The following is a 21,668-nucleotide window of genomic DNA, read 5'->3' on the forward strand; positions in this document are numbered from 1 at the left end:
ATAAGTGTGTGTGAAAGCCGTCCTTCACCTAGCTTGAAGGGAACACAAAGTTTCTTTTCAGTTGCCAACTCCACTCCATACATATATATGGGGAGGTACAAGCTCCAACTCGGTTTTACAGTGAAAACGGCAGGCACTTCAAACCGGCACTAGGAAACCGACTGAGAAACCAGAGTAAGGGTTTCTCCTGCAACCCGTTCCCTTTGTGCTGGATGAACGAACGTCTCTCCACATGCTCAGTTCTGAGAGATAAGTGTGTGTGAAAGCCGTCCTTCACCTAGCTTGAAGGGAACACAAAGTTTCTTTTCAGTTGCCAACTCCACTCCATACATATATATGGGGAGGTACAAGCTCCAACTCGGTTTTACAGTGAAAACGGCAGGCACTTCAAACCGGCACTAGGAAACAGACTGAGAAACCAGAGTAAGGGTTTCTCCTGCAACCCGTTCCCTTTGTGCTGGATGAACGAACGTCTCTCCACATGCTCAGTTCTGAGAGATAAGTGTGTGTGAAAGCCGTCCTTCACCTAGCTTGAAGGGAACACAAAGTTTCTTTTCAGTTGCCAACTCCACTCCATACATATATATGGGGAGGTACAAGCTCCAACTCGGTTTTACAGTGAAAACGGCAGGCACTTCAAACCGGCACTAGGAAACAGACTGAGAAACCAGAGTAAGGGTTTCTCCTGCAACCCGTTCCCTTTGTGCTGGATGAACGAACGTCTCTCCACATGCTCAGTTCTGAGAGGTAAGTGTGTGTGAAAGCCGTCCTTCACCTAGCTTGAAGGGAACACAAAGTTTCTTTTCAGTTGCCAACTCCACTCCATACATATATATGGGGAGGTACAAGCTCCAACTCGGTTTTACAGTGAAAACGGCAGGCACTTCAAACCGGCACTAGGAAACAGACTGAGAAACCAGAGTAAGGGTTTCTCCTGCAACCCGTTCCCTTTGTGCTGGATGAACGAACGCCTCTCCACATGCTCAGTTCTGAGAGATAAGTGTGTGTGAAAGCCGTCCTTCACCTAGCTTGAAGGGAACACAAAGTTTCTTTTCAGTTGCCAACTCCACTCCATACATATATATGGGGAGGTACAAGCTCCAACTCGGTTTTACAGTGAAAACGGCAGGCACTTCAAACCGGCACTAGGAAACCGACTGAGAAACCAGAGTTAGGGTTTCTCCTGCAACCCGTTCCCTTTGTGCTGGATGAACGAACGTCTCTCCACATGCTCAGTTCTGAGAGATAAGTGTGTGTGAAAGCCGTCCTTCACCTAGCTTGAAGGGAACACAAAGTTTCTTTTCAGTTGCCAACTCCACTCCATACATATATATGGGGAGGTACAAGCTCCAACTCGGTTTTACAGTGAAAACGGCAGGCACTTCAAACCGGCACTAGGAAACAGACTGAGAAACCAGAGTAAGGGTTTCTCCTGCAACCCGTTCCCTTTGTGCTGGATGAACGAACGTCTCTCCACATGCTCAGTTCTGAGAGATAAGTGTGTGTGAAAGCCGTCCTTCACCTAGCTTGAAGGGAACACAAAGTTTCTTTTCAGTTGCCAACTCCACTCCATACATATATATGGGGAGGTACAAGCTCCAACTCGGTTTTACAGTGAAAACGGCAGGCACTTCATACCGGCACTAGGAAACCGACTGAGAAACCAGAGTAAGGGTTTCTCCTGCAACCCGTTCCCTTTGTGCTGGATGAACGAACGTCTCTCCACATGCTCAGTTCTGAGAGATAAGTGTGTGTGAAAGCCGTCCTTCACCTAGCTTGAAGGGAACACAAAGTTTCTTTTCAGTTGCCAACTCCACTCCATACATATATATGGGGAGGTACAAGCTCCAACTCGGTTTTACAGTGAAAACGGCAGGCACTTCAAACCGGCACTAGGAAACAGACTGAGAAACCAGAGTAAGGGTTTCTCCTGCAACCCGTTCCCTTTGTGCTGGATGAACGACCGTCTCTCCACATGCTCAGTTCTGAGAGATAAGTGTGTGTGAAAGCCGTCCTTCACCTAGCTTGAAGGGAACACAAAGTTTCTTTTCAGTTGCCAACTCCACTCCATACATATATATGGGGAGGTACAAGCTCCAACTCGGTTTTACAGTGAAAACGGCAGGCACTTCAAACCGGCACTAGGAAACCGACTGAGAAACCACAGTAAGGGTTTCTCCTGCAACCCGTTCCCTTTGTGCTGGATGAACGAACGTCTCTCCACATGCTCAGTTCTGAGAGATAAGTGTGTGTGAAAGCCGTCCTTCACCTAGCTTGAAGGGAACACAAAGTTTCTTTTCAGTTGCCAACTCCACTCCATACATATATATGGGGAGGTACAAGCTCCAACTCGGTTTTACAGTGAAAACGGCAGGCACTTCAAACCGGCACTAGGAAACAGACTGAGAAACCAGAGTAAGGGTTTCTCCTGCAACCCGTTCCCTTTGTGCTGGATGAACGAACGTCTCTCCACATGCTCAGTTCTGAGAGATAAGTGTGTGTGAAAGCCGTCCTTCACCTAGCTTGAAGGGAACACAAAGTTTCTTTTCAGTTGCCAACTCCACTCCATACATATATATGGGGAGGTACAAGCTCCAACTCGGTTTTACAGTGAAAACGGCAGGCACTTCAAACCGGCACTAGGAAACAGACTGAGAAACCAGAGTAAGGGTTTCTCCTGCAACCCGTTCCCTTTGTGCTGGATGAATGAACGTCTCTCCACATGCTCAGTTCTGAGAGGTAAGTGTGTGTGAAAGCCGTCCTTCACCTAGCTTGAAGGGAACACAAAGTTTCTTTTCAGTTGCCAACTCCACTCCATACATATATATGGGGAGGTACAAGCTCCAACTCGGTTTTACAGTGAAAACGGCAGGCACTTCAAACCGGCACTAGGAAACCGACTGAGAATCCAGAGTAAGGGTTTCTCCTGCAACCCGTTCCCTTTGTGCTGGATGAACGAACGTCTCTCCACATGCTCAGTTCTGAGACATAAGTGTGTGTGAAAGCCGTCCTTCACCTAGCTTGAAGGGAACACAAAGTTTCTTTTCAGTTGCCAACTCCACTCCATACATATATATGGGGAGGTACAAGTTCCAACTCGGTTTTACAGTGAAAACGGCAGGCACTTCAAACCGGCACTAGAAAACAGACTGAGAAACCAGAGTAAGGGTTTCACCTGCTACCCGTTCCCTTTGTGCTGGATGAACGAACGTCTCTCCACATGCTCAGTTCTGAGAGATAAGTGTGTGTGAAAGCCGTCCTTCAATTAGCTTGAAGGGAACACAAAGTTTCTTTTCAGTTGCCAACTCCACTCCATACATATATATGGGGAGGTACAAGCTCCAACTCGGTTTTACAGTGAAAACATCAGGCACTTCAAACCGGCACTAGGAAACAGACTGAGAAACCAAAGTAAGGGTTTCTCCTGCAACCCGTTCCCTTTGTGCTGGATGAATGAACGTCTCTCCACATGCTCAGTTCTGAGAGATAAGTGTGTGTGAAAGCCGTCCTTCACATAGCTTGAAGGGAACATAAAGTATCTTTTCAGTTGCCAACTCCACTCCATACATATATATGGGGAGGTACAAGCTCCAACTCGGTTTTACAGTGAAAACGGCAGGCACTTCAAACCGGCACTAGGAAACAGACTGAGAATCCAGAGAAAGGGTTTCTCCTGCAACCCGTTCCCTTTGTGCTGGATGAACGAACGTCTCTCCACATGCTCAGTTCTGAGAGATAAGTGTGTGTGAAAGCCGTCCTTCACCTAGCTTGAAGGGAACACAAAGTTTCTTTTCAGTTGCCAACTCCACTCCATACATATATATGGGGAGGTACAAGCTCCAACTCGGTTTTACAGTGAAAACGGCAGGCACTTCAAACCGGCACTAGGAAACCGACTGAGAAACCAGAGTAAGGGTTTCTCCTGCAACCCGTTCCCTTTGTGCTGGATGAACGAACGTCTCTCCACATGCTCAGTTCTGAGAGATAAGTGTGTGTGAAAGCCGTCCTTCACCTAGCTTGAAGGGAACACAAAGTTTCTTTTCAGTTGCCAACTCCACTCCATACATATATATGGGGAGGTACAAGCTCCAACTCGGTTTTACAGTGAAAACGGCAGGCACTTCAAACCGGCACTAGGAAACAGACTGAGAAACCAGAGTAAGGGTTTCTCCTGCAACCCGTTCCCTTTGTGCTGGATGAACGACCGTCTCTCCACATGCTCAGTTCTGAGAGATAAGTGTGTGTGAAAGCCGTCCTTCACCTAGCTTGAAGGGAACACAAAGTTTCTTTTCAGTTGCCAACTCCACTCCATACATATATATGGGGAGGTACAAGCTCCAACTCGGTTTTACAGTGAAAACGGCAGGCACTTCAAACCGGCACTAGGAAACCGACTGAGAAACCAGAGTAAGGGTTTCTCCTGCAACCCGTTCCCTTTGTGCTGGATGAACGAACGTCTCTCCACATGCTCAGTTCTGAGAGATAAGTGTGTGTGAAAGCCGTCCTTCAACTAGCTTGAAGGGAACACAAAGTTTCTTTTCAGTTGCCAACTCCACTCCATACATATATATGGGGAGGAACAAGTTCCAACTCGGTTTTACAGTGAAAACGGCAGGCAATTCATACCGGCACTAGGAAACAGACTGAGAAACCAGAGTAAGGGTTTCTCCTGCAACCCGTTCCCTTTGTGCTGGATGAACGAACGTCTCTCCACATGCTCAGTTCTGAGAGATAAGTGTGTGTGAAAGCCGTCCTTCACCTAGCTTGAAGGGAACACAAAGTTTCTTTTCAGTTGCCAACTCCACTCCATACATATATATGGGGAGGTACAAGCTCCAACTCGGTTTTACACTGAAAACGGCAGGCACTTCAAACCGGCACTAGGAAACCGACTGAGAAACCAGAGTAAGTGATTCTCCTGCAACCCGTTCCCTTTGTGCTGGATGAAGGAACGTGTCTCCACATGCTCAGTTCTGAGAGATAAGTGTGTGTGAAAGCCGTCCTTCACCTAGCTTGAAGGGAACACAAAGTTTCTTTTCAGTTGCCAACTCCACTCCATACATATATATGGGGAGGTACAAGCTCCAACTCGGTTTTACAGTGAAAACGGCAGGCACTTCAAACCGGCCCTAGGAAACAGACTGAGAAACCAGAGTAAGGGTTTCTCCTGCAACCCGTTCCCTTTGTGCTGGATGAACGAACGTCTCTCCACATGCTCAGTTCTGAGAGATAAGTGTGTGTGAAAGCCGTCCTTCACCTAGCTTGAAGGGAACACAAAGTTTCTTTTCAGGTGCCAACTCCACTCCATACATATATATGGGGAGGTACAAGCTCCAACTCGGTTTTACACTGAAAACGGCAGGCACTTCAAACCGGCACTAGGAAACAGACTGAGAAACCAGAGTAAGGGTTTCTCCTGCAACCCGTTCCCTTTGTGCTGGATGAACGAACGTCTCTCCACATGCTCAGTTCTGAGAGATAAGTGTGTGTGAAAGCCGTCCTTCACCTAGCTTGAAGGGAACACAAAGTTTCTTTTCAGTTGCCAACTCCACTCCATACATATATATGGGGAGGTACAAGCTCCAACTCGGTTTTACAGTGAAAACGGCAGGCACTTCAAACCGGCACTAGGAAACAGACTGAGAAACCAGAGTAAGGGTTTCTCCTGCAACCCGTTCCCTTTGTGCTGGATGAACGAACGTCTCTCCACATGCTCAGTTCTGAGAGATAAGTGTGTGTGAAAGCCGTCCTTCACCTAGCTTGAAGGGAACACAAAGTTTCTTTTCAGTTGCCAACTCCACTCCATACATATATATGGGGAGGTACAAGCTCCAACTCGGTTTTACACTGAAAACGGCAGGCACTTCAAACCGGCACTAGGAAACCGACTGAGAAACCAGAGTAAGGGTTTCTCCTGCAACCCGTTCCCTTTGTGCTGGATGAACGAACGTCTCTCCACATGCTCAGTTCTGAGAGATAAGTGTGTGTGAAAGCCGTCCTTCACCTAGCTTGAAGGGAACACAAAGTTTCTTTTCAGTTGCCAACTCCACTCCATACATATATATGGGGAGGTACAAGCTCCAACTCGGTTTTACAGTGAAAACGGCAGGCACTTCAAACCGGCACTAGGAAACAGACTGAGAAACCAGAGTAAGGGTTTCTCCTGCAACCCGTTCCCTTTGTGCTGGATGAACGAACGTCTCTCCACATGCTCAGTTCTGAGAGATAAGTGTGTGTGAAAGCCGTCCTTCACCTAGCTTGAAGGGAACACAAAGTTTCTTTTCAGTTCCCAACTCCACTCCATACATATATATGGGGAGGTACAAGCTCCAACTCGGTTTTACAGTGAAAACGGCAGGCACTTCAAACCGGCACTAGGAAACAGACTGAGAAACCAGAGTAAGGGTTTCTCCTGCAACCCGTTCCCTCTGTGCTGGATGAACGAACGTCTCTCCACATGCTCAGTTCTGAGAGATAAGTGTGTGTGAAAGCCGTATTTCACCTAGCTTGAAGGGAACACAAAGTTTCTTTTCAGTTGCCAACTCCACTCCATACATATATATGGGGAGGTACAAGCTCCAACTCGGTTTTACACTGAAAACGGCAGGCACTTCAAACCGGCACTAGGAAACAGACTGAGAAACCAGAGTAAGGGTTTCACCTGCTACCCGTTCCCTTTGTGCTGGATGAACGAACGTCTCTCCACATGCTCAGTTCTGAGAGATAAGTGTGTGTGAAAGCCGTCCTTAAATTAGCTTGAAGGGAACACAAAGTTTCTTTTCAGTTGCCAACTCCACTCCATACATATATATGGGGAGGTACAAGCTCCAACTCGGTTTTACAGTGAAAACATCAGGCACTTCAAACCGGCACTAGGAAACAGACTGAGAAACCAGAGTAAGGGTTTCTCCTGCAACCCGTTCCCTTTGTGCTGGATGAACGAACGTCTCTCCACATGCTCAGTTCTGAGAGATAAGTGTGTGTGAAAGCCGTCCTTCACCTAGCTTGAAGGGAACACAAAGTTTCTTTTCAGTTGCCAACTCCACTCCATACATATATATGGGGAGGTACAAGCTCCAACTCGGTTTTACAGTGAAAACGGCAGGCACTTCAAACCGGCACTAGGAAACCGACTGAGAAACCACAGTAAGGGTTTCTCCTGCAACCCGTTCCCTTTGTGCTGGATGAAGGAACGTCTCTCCACATGCTCAGTTCTGAGAGATAAGTGTGTGTGAAAGCCGTCCTTCACCTAGCTTGAAGGGAACACAAAGTTTCTTTTCAGTTGCCAACTCCACTCCATACATATATATGGGGAGGTACAAGCTCCAACTCGGTTTTACAGTGAAAACGGCAGGCACTTCAAACCGGCACTAGGAAACAGACTGAGAAACCAGAGTAAGGGTTTCTCCTGCAACCCGTTCCCTTTGTGCTGGATGAACGAACGTCTCTCCACATGCTCAGTTCTGAGAGATAAGTGTGTGTGAAAGCCGTCCTTCACCTAGCTTGAAGGGAACACAAAGTTTCTTTTCAGTTGCCAACTCCACTCCATACATATATATGGGGAGGTACAAGCTCCAACTCGGTTTTACACTGAAAACGGCAGGCACTTCAAACCGGCACTAGGAAATAGACTGAGAAACCAGAGTAAGGGTTTCTCCTGCTACCCGTTCCCTTTGTGCTGGATGAACGAACGTCTCTCCACATGCTCAGTTCTGAGAGATAAGTGTGTGTGAAAGCCGTCCTTCAATTAGCTTGAAGGGAACACAAAGTTTCTTTTCAGTTGCCAACTCCACTCCATACATATATATGGGGAGGTACAAGCTCCAACTCGGTTTTACAGTGAAAACATCAGGCACTTCAAACCGGCACTAGGAAACAGACTGAGAAACCAAAGTAAGGGTTTCTCCTGCAACCCGTTCCCTTTGTGCTGGATGAATGAACGTCTCTCCACATGCTCAGTTCTGAGAGATAAGTGTGTGTGAAAGCCGTCCTTCACATAGCTTTAAGGGAACATAAAGTATCTTTTCAGTTGCCAACTCCACTCCATACATATATATGGGGAGGTACAAGCTCCAACTCGGTTTTACAGTGAAAACGGCAGGCACTTCAAACCGGCACTAGGAAACAGACTGAGAATCCAGAGAAAGGGTTTCTCCTGCAACCCGTTCCCTTTGTGCTGGATGAACGAACGTCTCTCCACATGCTCAGTTCTGAGAGATAAGTGTGTGTGAAAGCCGTCCTTCACCTAGCTTGAAGGGAACACAAAGTTTCTTTTCAGTTGCCAACTCCACTCCATACATATATATGGGGAGGTACAAGCTCCAACTCGGTTTTACAGTGAAAACGGCAGGCACTTCAAACCGGCACTAGGAAACCGACTGAGAAACCACAGTATGGGTTTCTCCTGCAACCCGTTCCCTTTGTGCTGGATGAAGGAACGTCTCTCCACATGCTCAGTTCTGAGAGATAAGTGTGTGTGAAAGCCGTCCTTCACCTAGCTTGAAGGGAACACAAAGTTTCTTTTCAGTTGCCAACTCCACTCCATACATATATATGGGGAGGTACAAGCTCCAACTCGGTTTTACAGTGAAAACGGCAGGCACTTCAAACCGGCACTAGGAAACAGACTGAGAAACCAGAGTAAGGGTTTCTCCTGCAACCCGTTCCCTTTGTGCTGGATGAACGAACGTCTCTCCACATGCTCAGTTCTGAGAGATAAGTGTGTGTGAAAGCCGTCCTTCACCTAGCTTGAAGGGAACACAAAGTTTCTTTTCAGTTGCCAACTCCACTCCATACATATATATGGGGAGGTACAAGCTCCAACTCGGTTTTACACTGAAAACGGCAGGCACTTCAAACCGGCACTAGGAAACAGACTGAGAAACCAGAGTAAGGGTTTCACCTGCTACCCGTTCCCTTTGTGCTGGATGAACGAACGTCTCTCCACATGCTCAGTTCTGAGAGATAAGTGTGTGTGAAAGCCGTCCTTCAATTAGCTTGAAGGGAACACAAAGTTTCTTTTCAGTTGCCAACTCCACTCCATACATATATATGGGGAGGTACAAGCTCCAACTCGGTTTTACAGTGAAAACATCAGGCACTTCAAACCGGCACTAGGAAACAGACTGAGAAACCAAAGTAAGGGTTTCTCCTGCAACCCGTTCCCTTTGTGCTGGATGAATGAACGTCTCTCCACATGCTCAGTTCTGAGAGATAAGTGTGTGTGAAAGCCGTCCTTCACATAGCTTGAAGGGAACATAAAGTATCTTTTCAGTTGCCAACTCCACTCCATACATATATATGGGGAGGTACCAGCTCCAACTCGGTTTTACAGTGAAAACGGCAGGCACTTCAAACCGGCACTAGGAAACAGACTGAGAATCCAGAGAAAGGGTTTCTCCTGCAACCCGTTCCCTTTGTGCTGGATGAACGAACGTCTCTCCACATGCTCAGTTCTGAGAGATAAGTGTGTGTGAAAGCCGTCCTTCACCTAGCTTGAAGGGAACACAAAGTTTCTTTTCAGTTGCCAACTCCACTCCATACATATATATGGGGAGGTACAAGCTCCAACTCGGTTTTACAGTGAAAACGGCAGGCACTTCAAACCGGCACTAGGAAACCGACTGAGAAACCACAGTAAGGGTTTCTCCTGCAACCCGTTCCCTTTGTGCTGGATGAACGAACGTCTCTCCACATGCTCAGTTCTGAGAGATAAGTGTGTGTGAAAGCCGTCCTTCACCTAGCTTGAAGGGAACACAAAGTTTCTTTTCAGTTGCCAACTCCACTCCATACATATATATGGGGAGGTACAAGCTCCAACTCGGTTTTACAGTGAAAACGGCAGGCACTTCAAACCGGCACTAGGAAACAGACTGAGAAACCAGAGTAAGGGTTTCTCCTGCAACCCGTTCCCTTTGTGCTGGATGAACGAACGTCTCTCCACATGCTCAGTTCTGAGAGATAAGTGTGTGTGAAAGCCGTCCTTCACCTAGCTTGAAGGGAACACAAAGTTTCTTTTCAGTTGCCAACTCCACTCCATACATATATATGGGGAGGTACAAGCTCCAACTCGGTTTTACACTGAAAACGGCAGGCACTTCAAACCGGCACTAGGAAACAGACTGAGAAACCAGAGTAAGGGTTTCACCTGCTACCCGTTCCCTTTGTGCTGGATGAACGAACGTCTCTCCACATGCTCAGTTCTGAGAGATAAGTGTGTGTGAAAGCCGTCCTTCAATTAGCTTGAAGGGAACACAAAGTTTCTTTTCAGTTGCCAACTCCACTCCATACATATATATGGGGAGGTACAAGCTCCAACTCGGTTTTACAGTGAAAACATCAGGCACTTCAAACCGGCACTAGGAAACAGACTGAGAAACCAAAGTAAGGGTTTCTCCTGCAACCCGTTCCCTTTGTGCTGGATGAATGAACGTCTCTCCACATGCTCAGTTCTGAGAGATAAGTGTGTGTGAAAGCCGTCCTTCACATAGCTTGAAGGGAACATAAAGTATCTTTTCAGTTGCCAACTCCACTCCATACATATATATGGGGAGGTACCAGCTCCAACTCGGTTTTACAGTGAAAACGGCAGGCACTTCAAACCGGCACTAGGAAACAGACTGAGAATCCAGAGAAAGGGTTTCTCCTGCAACCCGTTCCCTTTGTGCTGGATGAACGAACGTCTCTCCACATGCTCAGTTCTGAGAGATAAGTGTGTGTGAAAGCCGTCCTTCACCTAGCTTGAAGGGAACACAAAGTTTCTTTTCAGTTGCCAACTCCACTCCATACATATATATGGGGAGGTACAAGCTCCAACTCGGTTTTACAGTGAAAACGGCAGGCACTTCAAACCGGCACTAGGAAACCGACTGAGAAACCACAGTAAGGGTTTCTCCTGCAACCCGTTCCCTTTGTGCTGGATGAAGGAACGTCTCTCCACATGCTCAGTTCTGAGAGATAAGTGTGTGTGAAAGCCGTCCTTCACCTAGCTTGAAGGGAACACAAAGTTTCTTTTCAGTTGCCAACTCCACTCCATACATATATATGGGGAGGTACAAGCTCCAACTCGGTTTTACAGTGAAAACGGCAGGCACTTCAAACCGGCACTAGGAAACAGACTGAGAAACCAGAGTAAGGGTTTCTCCTGCAACCCGTTCCCTTTGTGCTGGATGAACGAACGTCTCTCCACATGCTCAGTTCTGAGAGATAAGTGTGTGTGAAAGCCGTCCTTCACCTAGCTTGAAGGGAACACAAAGTTTCTTTTCAGTTGCCAACTCCACTCCATACATATATATGGGGAGGTACAAGCTCCAACTCGGTTTTACACTGAAAACGGCAGGCACTTCAAACCGGCACTAGGAAACAGACTGAGAAACCAGAGTAAGGGTTTCACCTGCTACCCGTTCCCTTTGTGCTGGATGAACGAACGTCTCTCCACATGCTCAGTTCTGAGAGATAAGTGTGTGTGAAAACCGTCCTTCAATTAGCTTGAAGGGAACACAAAGTTTCTTTTCAGTTGCCAACTCCACTCCATACATATATATGGGGAGGTACAAGCTCCAACTCGGTTTTACAGTGAAAACATCAGGCACTTCAAACCGGCACTAGGAAACAGACTGAGAAACCAAAGTAAGTGTTTCTCCTGCAACCCGTTCCCTTTGTGCTGGATGAATGAACGTCTCTCCACATGCTCAGTTCTGAGAGATAAGTGTGTGTGAAAGCCGTCCTTCACATAGCTTGAAGGGAACATAAAGTATCTTTTCAGTTGCCAACTCCACTCCATACATATATATGGGGAGGTACAAGCTCCAACTCGGTTTTACAGTGAAAACGGCAGGCACTTCAAACCGGCACTAGGAAACAGACTGAGAATCCAGAGAAAGGGTTTCTCCTGCAACCCGTTCCCTTTGTGCTGGATGAACGAACGTCTCTCCACATGCTCAGTTCTGAGAGATAAGTGTGTGTGAAAGCCGTCCTTCACCTAGCTTGAAGGGAACACAAAGTTTCTTTTCAGTTGCCAACTCCACTCCATACATATATATGGGGAGGTACAAGCTCCAACTCGGTTTTACAGTGAAAACGGCAGGCACTTCAAACCGGCACTAGGAAACCGACTGAGAAACCACAGTAAGGGTTTCTCCTGCAACCCGTTCCCTTTGTGCTGGATGAAGGAACGTCTCTCCACATGCTCAGTTCTGAGAGATAAGTGTGTGTGAAAGCCGTCCTTCACCTAGCTTGAAGGGAACACAAAGTTTCTTTTCAGTTGCCAACTCCACTCCATACATATATATGGGGAGGTACAAGCTCCAACTCGGTTTTACAGTGAAAACGGCAGGCACTTCAAACCGGCACTAGGAAACAGACTGAGAAACCAAAGTAAGGGTTTCTCCTGCAACCCGTTCCCTTTGTGCTGGATGAAGGAACATCTCTCCACATGCTCAGTTCTGAGAGATAAGTGTGTGTGAAAGCCGTCCTTCACCTAGCTTGAAGGGAACACAAAGTTTCTTTTCAGTTGCCAACTCCACTCCATACATATATATGGGGAGGTACAAGCTCCAACTCGGTTTTACACTGAAAACGGCAGGCACTTCAAACCGGCACTAGGAAACAGACTGAGAAACCAGAGTAAGGGTTTCACCTGCTACCCGTTCCCTTTGTGCTGGATGAACGAACGTCTCTCCACATGCTCAGTTCTGAGAGATAAGTGTGTGTGAAAGCCGTCCTTCAATTAGCTTGAAGGGAACACAAAGTTTCTTTTCAGTTGCCAACTCCACTCCATACATATATATGGGGAGGTACAAGCTCCAACTCGGTTTTACAGTGAAAACATCAGGCACTTCAAACCGGCACTAGGAAACAGACTGAGAAACCAAAGTAAGGGTTTCTCCTGCAACCCGTTCCCTTTGTGCTGGATGAATGAACGTCTCTCCACATGCTCAGTTCTGAGAGATAAGTGTGTGTGAAAGCCGTCCTTCACATAGCTTGAAGGGAACATAAAGTATCTTTTCAGTTGCCAACTCCACTCCATACATATATATGGGGAGGTACAAGCTCCAACTCGGTTTTACAGTGAAAACGGCAGGCACTTCAAACCGGCACTAGGAAACAGACTGAGAATCCAGAGAAAGGGTTTCTCCTGCAACCCGTTCCCTTTGTGCTGGATGAACGAACGTCTCTCCACATGCTCAGTTCTGAGAGATCAGTGTGTGTGAAAGCCGTCCTTCACCTAGCTTGAAGGGAACACAAAGTTTCTTTTCAGTTGCCAACTCCACTCCATACATATATATGGGGAGGTACAAGCTCCAACTCGGTTTTACAGTGAAAACGGCAGGCACTTCAAACCGGCACTAGGAAACCGACTGAGAAACCACAGTAAGGGTTTCTCCTGCAACCCGTTCCCTTTGTGCTGGATGAAGGAACGTCTCTCCACATGCTCAGTTCTGAGAGATAAGTGTGTGTGAAAGCCGTCCTTCACCTAGCTTGAAGGGAACACAAAGTTTCTTTTCAGTTGCCAACTCCACTCCATACATATATATGGGGAGGTACAAGCTCCAACTCGGTTTTACAGTGAAAACGGCAGGCACTTCAAACCGGCACTAGGAAACAGACTGAGAAACCAAAGTAAGGGTTTCTCCTGCAACCCGTTCCCTTTGTGCTGGATGAAGGAACGTCTCTACACATGCTCAGTTCTGAGAGATAAGTGTGTGTGAAAGCCGTCCTTCACCTAGCTTGAAGGGAACACAAAGTTTCTTTTCAGTTGCCAACTCCACTCCATACATATATATGGGGAGGTACAAGCTCCAACTCGGTTTTACACTGAAAACGGCAGGCACTTCAAACCGGCACTAGGAAACAGACTGAGAAACCAGAGTAAGGGTTTCACCTGCTACCCGTTCCCTTTGTGCTGGATGAACGAACGTCTCTCCACATGCTCAGTTCTGAGAGATAAGTGTGTGTGAAAGCCGTCCTTCAATTAGCTTGAAGGGAACACAAAGTTTCTTTTCAGTTGCCAACTCCACTCCATACATATATATGGGGAGGTACAAGCTCCAACTCGGTTTTACAGTGAAAACATCAGGCACTTCAAACCGGCACTAGGAAACAGACTGAGAAACCAAAGTAAGGGTTTCTCCTGCAACCCGTTCCCTTTGTGCTGGATGAATGAACGTCTCTCCACATGCTCAGTTCTGAGAGATAAGTGTGTGTGAAAGCCGTCCTTCACATAGCTTGAAGGGAACATAAAGTATCTTTTCAGTTGCCAACTCCACTCCATACATATATATGGGGAGGTACAAGCTCCAACTCGGTTTTACAGTGAAAACGGCAGGCACTTCAAACCGGCACTAGGAAACAGACTGAGAATCCAGAGAAAGGGTTTCTCCTGCAACCCGTTCCCTTTGTGCTGGATGAACGAACGTCTCTCCACATGCTCAGTTCTGAGAGATAAGTGTGTGTGAAAGCCGTCCTTCACCTAGCTTGAAGGGAACACAAAGTTTCTTTTCAGTTGCCAACTCCACTCCATACATATATATGGGGAGGTACAAGCTCCAACTCGGTTTTACAGTGAAAACGGCAGGCACTTCAAACCGGCACTAGGAAACCGACTGAGAAACCACAGTAAGGGTTTCTCCTGCAACCCGTTCCCTTTGTGCTGGATGAAGGAACGTCTCTCCACATGCTCAGTTCTGAGAGATAAGTGTGTGTGAAAGCCGTCCTTCACCTAGCTTGAAGGGAACACAAAGTTTCTTTTCAGTTGCCAACTCCACTCCATACATATATATGGGGAGGTACAAGCTCCAACTCGGTTTTACAGTGAAAACGGCTGGCACTTCAAACCGGCACTAGGAAACAGACTGAGAAACCAGAGTAAGGGTTTCTCCTGCAACCCGTTCCCTTTGTGCTGGATGAACGAACGTCTCTCCACATGCTCAGTTCTGAGAGATAAGTGTGTGTGAAAGCCGTCCTTCACCTAGCTTGAAGGGAACACAAAGTTTCTTTTCAGTTGCCAACTCCACTCCATACATATATATGGGGAGGTACAAGCTCCAACTCGGTTTTACACTGAAAACGGCAGGCACTTCAAACCGGCACTAGGAAACAGACTGAGAAACCAGAGTAAGGGTTTCACCTGCTACCCGTTCCCTTTGTGCTGGATGAACGAACGTCTCTCCACATGCTCAGTTCTGAGAGATAAGTGTGTGTGAAAGCCGTCCTTCAATTAGCTTGAAGGGAACACAAAGTTTCTTTTCAGTTGCCAACTCCACTCCATACATATATATGGGGAGGTACAAGCTCCAACTCGGTTTTACAGTGAAAACATCAGGCACTTCAAACCGGCACTAGGAAACAGACTGAGAAACCAAAGTAAGGGTTTCTCCTGCAACCCGATCCCTTTGTGCTGGATGAATGAACGTCTCTCCACATGCTCAGTTCTGAGAGATAAGTGTGTGTGAAAGCCGTCCTTCACATAGCTTGAAGGGAACATAAAGTATCTTTTCAGTTGCCAACTCCACTCCATACATATATATGGGGAGGTACAAGCTCCAACTCGGTTTTACAGTGAAAACGGCAGGCACTTCAAACCGGCACTAGGAAACAGACTGAGAATCCAGAGAAAGGGTTTCTCCTGCAACCCGTTCCCTTTGTGCTGGATGAACGAACGTCTCTCCACATGCTCAGTTCTGAGAGATAAGTGTGTGTGAAAGCCGTCCTTCACCTAGCTTGAAGGGAACACAAAGTTTCTTTTCAGTTGCCAACTCCACTCCATACATATATATGGGGAGGTACAAGCTCCAACTCGGTTTTACAGTGAAAACGGCAGGCACTTCAAACCGGCACTAGGAAACCGACTGAGAAACCACAGTAAGGGTTTCTCCTGCAACCCGTTCCCTTTGTGCTGGATGAAGGAACGTCTCTCCACATGCTCAGTTCTGAGAGATAAGTGTGTGTGAAAGCCGTCCTTCACCTAGCTTGAAGGGAACACAAAGTTTCTTTTCAGTTGCCAACTCCACTCCATACATATATATGGGGAGGTACAAGCTCCAACTCGGTTTTACAGTGAAAACGGCAGGCACTTCAAACCGGCACTAGGAAACAGACTGAGAAACCAGAGTAAGGGTTTCTCCTGCAACCCGTTCCCTTTGTGCTGGATGAACGAACGTCTCTCCACATGCTCAGTTCTGAGAGATAAGTGTGTGTGAAAGCCGTCCTTCACCTAGCTTGAAGGGAACACAAAGTTTCTTTTCAGTTGCCAACTCCACTCCATACATATATATGGGGAGGTACAAGCTCCAACTCGGTTTTACACTGAAAACGGCAGGCACTTCAAACCGGCACTAGGAAACAGACTGAGAAACCAGAGTAAGGGTTTCACCTGCTACCCGTTCCCTTTGTGCTGGATGAACGAACGTCTCTCCACATGCTCAGTTCTGAGAGATAAGTGTGTGTGAAAGCCGTCCTTCAATTAGCTTGAAGGGAACACAAAGTTTCTTTTCAGTTGCCAACTCCAATCCATACATATATATGGGGAGGTACAAGCTCCAACTCGGTTTTACAGTGAAAACATCAGGCACTTCAAACCGGCACTAGGAAACAGACTGAGAAACCAAAGTAAGGGTTTCTCCTGCAACCCGTTCCCTTTGTGCTGGATGAATGAACGTCTCTCCACATGCTCAGTTCTGAGAGATAAGTGTGTGTGAAAGCCGTCCTTCACATAGCTTGAAGGGAACATAAAGTATCTTTTCAGTTGCCAACTCCACTCCATACATATATATGGGGAGGTACAAGCTCCAACTCGGTTTTACAGTGAAAACGGCAGGCACTTCAAACCGGCACTAGGAAACAGACTGAGAATCCAGAGAAAGGGTTTCTCCTGCAACCCGTTCCCTTTGTGCTGGATGAACGAACGTCTCTCCACATGCTCAGTTCTGAGAGATAAGTGTGTGTGAAAGCCGTCCTTCACCTAGCTTGAAGGGAACACAAAGTTTCTTTTCAGTTGCCAACTCCACTCCATACATATATATGGGGAGGTACAAGCTCCAACTCGGTTTTACAGTGAAAACGGCAGGCACTTCAAACCGGCACTAGGAAACCGACTGAGAAACCACAGTAAGGGTTTCTCCTGCAACCCGTTCCCTTTGTGCTGGATGAAGGAACGTCTCTCCACATGCTCAGTTCTGAGAGATAAGTGTGTGTGAAAGCCGTCCTTCACCTAGCTTGAAGGGAACACAAAGTTTCTTTTCAGTTGCCAACTCCACTCCATACATATATATGGGGAGGTACAAGCTCCAACTCGGTTTTACAGTGAAAACGGCAGGCACTTCAAACCGGCACTAGGAAACAGACTGAGAAACCAGAGTAAGGGTTTCTCCTGCAACCCGTTCCCTTTGTGCTGGATGAACGAACGTCTCTCCACATGCTCAGTTCTGAGAGATAAGTGTGTGTGAAAGCCGTACTTCACCTAGCTTGAAGGGAACACAAAGTTTCTTTTCAGTTGCCAACTCCACTCCATACATATATATGGGGAGGTACAAGCTCCAACTCGGTTTTACACTGAAAACGGCAGGCACTTCAAACCGGCACTAGGAAACAGACTGAGAAACCAGAGTAAGGGTTTCACCTGCTTCCCGTTCCCTTTGTGCTGGATGAACGAACGTCTCTCCACATGCTCAGTTCTGAGAGATAAGTGTGTGTGAAAGCCGTCCTTCAATTAGCTTGAAGGGAACACAAAGTTTCTTTTCAGTTGCCAACTCCACTCCATACATATATATGGGGAGGTACAAGCTCCAACTCGGTTTTACAGTGAAAACATCAGGCACTTCAAACCGGCACTAGGAAACAGACTGAGAAACCAAAGTAAGGGTTTCTCCTGCAACCCGTTCCCTTTGTGCTGGATGAATGAACGTCTCTCCACATGCTCAGTTCTGAGAGATAAGTGTGTGTGAAAGCCGTCCTTCACATAGCTTGAAGGGAACATAAAGTATCTTTTCAGTTGCCAACTCCACTCCATACATATATATGGGGAGGTACAAGCTCCAACTCGGTTTTACAGTGAAAACGGCAGGCACTTCAAACCGGCACTAGGAAACCGACTGAGAAACCAGAGTAAGGGTTTCTCCTGCAACCCGTTCCCTTTGTGCTGGATGAACGAACGTCTCTCCACATGCTCAGTTCTGAGAGATAAGTGTGTGTGAAAGCCGTCCTTCACCTAGCTTGAAGGGAACACAAAGTTTCTTTTCAGTTGCCAACTCCACTCCATACATATATATGGGGAGGTACAAGCTCCAACTCGGTTTTACACTGAAAACGGCAGGCACTTCAAACCGGCACTAGGAAACAGACTGAGAAACCAGAGTAAGGGTTTCTCCTGCAACCCGTTCCCTTTGTGCTGGATGAAAGAACGTCTCTCCACATGCTCAGTTCTGAGAGATAAGTGTGTGTGAAAGCCGTCCTTCACTTAGCTTGAAGGGAACACAAAGTTTCTTTTCAGTTGCCAACTCCACTCCATACATATATATGGGGAGGTACAAGCTCCAACTCGGTTTTACAGTGAAAACGGCAGGCACTTCAAACCGGCACTAGGAAACAGACTGAGAAACCAGAGTAAGGGTTTCTCCTGCAACCCGTTCCCTTTGTGCTGGATGAACGAACGTCTCTCCACATGCTCAGTTCTGAGAGATAAGTGTGTGTGAAAGCCGTCCTTCACCTAGCTTGAAGGGAACACAAAGTTTCTTTTCAGTTGCCAACTCCACTCCATACATATATATGGGGAGGTACAAGCTCCAACTCGGTTTTACAGTGAAAACGGCAGGCACTTCAAACCGGCACTAGGAAACAGACTGAGAAACCAGAGTAAGGGTTTCTCCTGCAACCCGTTCCCTTTGTGCTGGATGAACGAACGTCTCTCCACATGCTCAGTTCTGAGAGATAAGTGTGTGTGAAAGCCGTCCTTCACCTAGCTTGAAGGGAACACAAAGTTTCTTTTCAGTTGCCAACTCCACTCCATACATATATATGGGGAGGTACAAGCTCCAACTCGGTTTTACAGTGAAAACGGCAGGCACTTCAAACCGGCACTAGGAAACAGACTGAGAAACCAGAGTAAGGGTTTCTCCTGCAACCCGTTCCCTTTGTGCTGGATGAACGAACGTCTCTCCACATGCTCAGTTCTGAGAGATACGTGAGTGTGAAAGCCGTCCTTCACCTAGCTTGAAGGGAACACAAAGTTTCTTTTCAGTTGCCAACTCCACTCCATACATATATATGGGGAGGTACAAGCTCCAACTCGGTTTTATAGTGAAAACGGCAGGCACTTCAAACCGGCACTAGGAAACAGACTGAGAAACCAGAGTAAGGGTTTCTCCTGCAACCCGTTCCCTTTGTGCTGGATGAACGAACGTCTCTCCACATGCTCAGTTCTGAGAGATAAGTGTGTGTGAAAGCCGTCCTTCACCTAGCTTGAAGGGAACACAAAGTTTCTTTTCAGTTGCCAACTCCACTCCATACATATATATGGGGAGGTACAAGCTCCAACTCGGTTTTACAGTGAAAACGGCAGGCACTTCAAACCGGCACTAGGAAACAGACTGAGAAACCAGAGTCAGGGTTTCTCCTGCAACCCGTTCCCTTTGTGCTGGATGAACGAACGTCTCTCCACATGCTCAGTTCTGAGAGATAAGTGTGTGTGAAAGCCGTCCTTCACCTAGCTTGAAGGGAACACAAAGTTTCTTTTCAGTTGCCAACTCCACTCCATACATATATATGGGGAGGTACAAGCTCCAACTCGGTTTTACAGTGAAAACGGCAGGCACTTCAAACCGGCACTAGGTAACCGACTGAGAAACCAGAGTAAGGGTTTCTCCTGCAACCCGTTCCCTTTGTGCTGGATGAACGAACGTCTCTCCACATGCTCAGTTCTGAGAGATACGTGTGTGTGAAAGCCGTCCTTCACCTAGCTTGAAGGGAACACAAAGTTTCTTTTCAGTTGCCAACTCCACTCCATACATATATATGGGTAGGAACAAGTTCCAACTCCGTTTTACAGTGAAAACGGCAGGCACTTCATACCGGCACTAGGAAACAGACTGAGAAACCAGAGTATGGGTTTCTCCTGCAACCCGTTCCCTTTGTGCTGGATGAACGAACGTCTCTCCACATGCTCAGTTCTGAGAGATAAGTGTGTGTGAAAGCCGTCCTTCACCTAGCTTGAAGGGAACACAAAGTTTCTTTTCAGTTGCCAACTCCACACCATACATATATATGGGGAGGTACAAGCTCCAACTCGGTTTTACAGTGAAAACGGCAGGCACTTCAAACCGGCACTAGGAAACTGACTGAGAAACCAGAGTAAGGGTTTCTCCTGCAACACGTTCCCTTTGTGCTGGATGAACGAACGTCTCTCCACATGCTCAGTTCTGAGAGATAAGTGTGTGTGAAAGCCGTCCTTCACCTAGCTTGAAGGGAACACAAAGTTTCTTTTCAGTTGCCAACTCCACTCCATACATATATATGGGGAGGTACAAGCTCCAACTCGGTTTTACAGTGAAAACGGCAGGCACTTCAAACCGGCACTAGGAAACAGACTGAGAAACCAGAGTAAGGGTTTCTCCTGCAACCCGTTCCCTTTGTGCTGGATGAACGAACGTCTCTCCACATGCTCAGTTCTGAGAGATAAGTGTGTGTGAAAGCCGTCCTTCACCTAGCTTGAAGGGAACACAAAGTTTCTTTTCAGTTGCCAACTCCACTCCATACATATATATGGGGAGGTACAAGCTCCAACTCGGTTTTACAGTGAAAACGGCAGGCACTTCAAACCGGCACTAGGAAACAGACTGAGAAACCAGAGTAAGGGTTTCTCCTGCAACCCGTTCCCTTTGTGCTGGATGAAAGAACGTCTCTCCTCATGCTCAGTTCTGAGAGATAAGTGTGTGTGAAAGCCGTCCTTCACCTAGCTTGAAGGGAACACAAAGTTTCTTTTCAGTTGCCAACTCCACTCCATACATATATATGGGGAGGTACAAGCTCCAACTCGGTTTTACAGTGAAAACGGCAGGCACTTCAAACCGGCACTAGGAAACAGACTGAGAAACCAGAGTAAGGGTTTCTCCTGCAACCCGTTCCCTTTGTGCTGGATGAACGAACGTCTCTCCACATGCTCAGTTCTGAGAGATAAGTGTGTGTGAAAGCCGTCCTTCACCTAGCTTGAAGGGAACACAAAGTTTCTTTTCAGTTGCCAACTCCACTCCATACATATATATGGGGAGGTACAAGCTCCAACTCGGTTTTACAGTGAAAACGGCAGGCACTTCAAACCGGCACTAGGAAACAGACTGAGAAACCAGAGTAAGGGTTTCTCCTGCAACCCGTTCCCTTTGTGCTGGATGAACGAACGTCTCTCCACATGCTCAGTTCTGAGAGATACGTGAGTGTGAAAGCCGTCCTTCACCTAGCTTGAAGGGAACACAAAGTTTCTTTTCAGTTGCCAACTCCACTCCATACATATATATGGGGAGGTACAAGCTCCAACTCGGTTTTATAGTGAAAACGGCAGGCACTTCAAACCGGCACTAGGAAACAGACTGAGAAACCAGAGTAAGGGTTTCTCCTGCAACCCGTTCCCTTTGTGCTGGATGAACGAACGTCTCTCCACATGCTCAGTTCTGAGAGATAAG

The sequence above is a fragment of the Vicugna pacos genome, unplaced genomic scaffold (genome assembly GCF_048564905.1).
Source record: "Vicugna pacos unplaced genomic scaffold, VicPac4 scaffold_117, whole genome shotgun sequence".
NCBI classification, from domain to species: Eukaryota; Metazoa; Chordata; class Mammalia; order Artiodactyla; family Camelidae; genus Vicugna; species Vicugna pacos.